Source organism: Electrona antarctica (assembly GCF_951216825.1).
Source record: "Electrona antarctica genome assembly, chromosome: 9".
Classification (NCBI taxonomy): domain Eukaryota; kingdom Metazoa; phylum Chordata; class Actinopteri; order Myctophiformes; family Myctophidae; genus Electrona; species Electrona antarctica.
In genome coordinates this window covers 36,820,511-36,821,060 of record NC_136790.1, presented here as the reverse complement: position 1 = coordinate 36,821,060, position 550 = coordinate 36,820,511, and positions in this window count along the sequence as shown.

The following is a 550-nucleotide window of genomic DNA, read 5'->3' as shown; positions in this document are numbered from 1 at the left end:
CACTTTATCAGAATCACACGTTTAGTGAGGGCTGAGCTCTCAATGAGCCAATGAAAAATGGCCATGTTACATATAGTAACCCCATTCTGCCAGCAGTCTGCGAATATATGTATGGCTATGGAGAAACACTATTTAGCAGTAAAATAAATAAAGCCGTTCCAGGCTTGAGGCGCGTTGGTAGATTCCCTTTATTCGATAGTATTCATTAGTGTTAGTCGCAGGGGTCTCTGCCTCTTTCCTGATGTTTAATAAACAGAAAATACATATGTTCAGGTGGGTGGCCAATCTTCAGGTGGATGGCCAATCTTCAGCCAATCAGGAGAAAATACTGATTCATCAGCTTCAATTTTATAGTGTTCCAGTTCAACATTTGTCTGCTAATTTTTTGTGTCATCACTTCCAATTTTACTTTTCAGTTTAATCTGTACCTGTTTGAGTGATTGGATAAAATTGGTATCCTGATGCGAAAATGTGTTTTCTGTTAAATCAAGAGCTAGAGGGACAGTCTGTCCAAGCCCCCAGTGCAGCTCTCCAATGTTGAAGCACTGGT